Source organism: Cebus imitator, unplaced genomic scaffold (assembly GCF_001604975.1).
Source record: "Cebus imitator isolate Cc_AM_T3 unplaced genomic scaffold, Cebus_imitator-1.0 Scaffold257, whole genome shotgun sequence".
NCBI lineage: Eukaryota > Metazoa > Chordata > Mammalia > Primates > Cebidae > Cebus > Cebus imitator.
Window position 1 is genome coordinate 1112422 of NW_016107572.1, and position 2044 is coordinate 1114465.

Below are 2044 nucleotides of genomic sequence, written 5' to 3' on the forward strand. Positions count from 1 at the left end.
TACCATATCCGCCAGGCCGGTCTCTTCCTGCCTCAGCCTCCCAAAGTGCTGGGAATATAGGCATGAGTCACCGTGCCTGGCCGATGCTGTTTAATTATATGAGTTCTATGAGGTCTTCTATAGAGTCTCTCATGGTGTAAATAGAATCGGTGTCAGAAACAAAACTCAAAAACAGAAACTTTAGTATGTCTACTAAAATTCCACTAAGGAAGATGTATCTTCCACTTAAGATCTCAAGTCACACAGCCTATATTCACTTTCTTTTTCTTTTCTTTTTTTTTTTTTTTTGAGACTGAGTCTCACTCTGTCACCCAGGCTGGAGTGCAGTGGCAGGATCTTGGCTCACTGCAACCTCCACCTCCTGGGTTCAAGCGATTCTCCCACTTCACACTCCTGAGTAGCAGGGATTACAGGCGTGCACCATGTCTGGTTCACTTTTTGTAATTTTAGTAGAGACCTGGTTTCACCATGCTGATGAGGTTGGTCTTGAACGCCTGACCTCAAGTGATCCACCCACTTCAGCCTCCCAAAGTGCTAGGATGACAGGCATGAGCCACTGCACCTGGCCTCCATGTTCACTTTTGATGACACTTTGAGTACGTTCTTTCTCTGACATAATACTGAGCGCTTGATTTCTCATTTACGTCTTACCATAAAAACCATTGGATTTCATCATTTCTGTCATTTTACTTATAAGGAACTCAAGGCTTGAAAAAGCCAATCATGACTTTGCCACTGAGCAGGGAGCAAAGCAGAAATGGAAGCCCTGAGATTTCTGACCTGAAATCTTAGGCTGTTAACCACCCTGCTACCCTGCCTTCATTCTTACCACGATCTCATAATTTGTGCTCATACAGGCTACATTCACCAACCAAAACTGAGTGTTTTCCTCAGGAAAACAGTTAGAGCTACCACCAGTGCACTGAGAGGATCTGATGGACAATGTAATTTTATAGACCGAATAATATGAAAGGCCTTAAAAAATGTGTATCCAACACTTTGGCACGTGTAAAAGAAGACCTACATATTTCAAAGCAGTTATAGATATAAAATATGCCCATAGAAATATATGTTCCATATACTTGGAAGGTCAAGGCAGGAGGATCACTTGAGCCCAGGAGTTCAAGACCAGTCTAGGCAACATGGTGATACGCAATCTCTACAAAAAAATACAAAAATTAGCTGGGTGTGGTGGCTCACACCTGTAATCTCAGCACTTTGGGGTGCTGGGGTGGGTGGATCACCTGAGGTCAGGAATTTGAGACCATCCTGGCCGAGATGGTGAAACTCAGTCTTTACTAAAAATACAAAAATTAGCTGGGAATGGTGGTGGGTGCCCGTAATCCCAGCTACTTGGAGGCTGAGGCAGAAGAATCACCTGAACCCAGGAGGCGGAGGTTGCAGTGAGCCAAGATCATGCCACTACATTCCAGTCTGGGTGACAGAGTGAGACCCTGTCAAGAAAGAAAGAAGACAGAAAACATAAAGAAGGAAAGAAAAAAGGAAGGAAGGAAGGAAGGATGGGAGGGAAGGAGGGAGGGAGGGAAGGAGGGCAGAAAGAAAGAGAGAAAGAAAAGACAGAAGGTCCCTTCTGGGTTTCCATCTAAAATCAAAGAAGAAATCGTTGATTTTAATAATAATATTTTAAAATTTGCCCTTCACGCCTTCACGCCTGTAATCTCAGTACTTTGGGAGGCCAAGGTGGGCGGATTACCTGAGGTTGGGAGTTAGAGACCAGCCTGACCAACATGGTGAAACCCTGTTTCTACTAAAAATACAAAATTAGACGGGCGTGGTGGCACATGCCTGTAATCCCAGCTACCCAGGAGGCTGAGACAGGAGAATTGCTTGAACCTGGGAATCAGAGGTTGTGGTGAGCCTAGATTTCGCTATTACACTCCAGCCTGGGCAACAAGAGTGAAACTCCGTCTCAAAAAAAAAGAAAAGAGCCGGGCGCGGTGGGTCAAGCCTGTAATCCCAGCACTTTGGGAGGCCAAGGCGGGTGGATCACAAGGTCAAGAGATCGAGACCATCCTGGTCAACA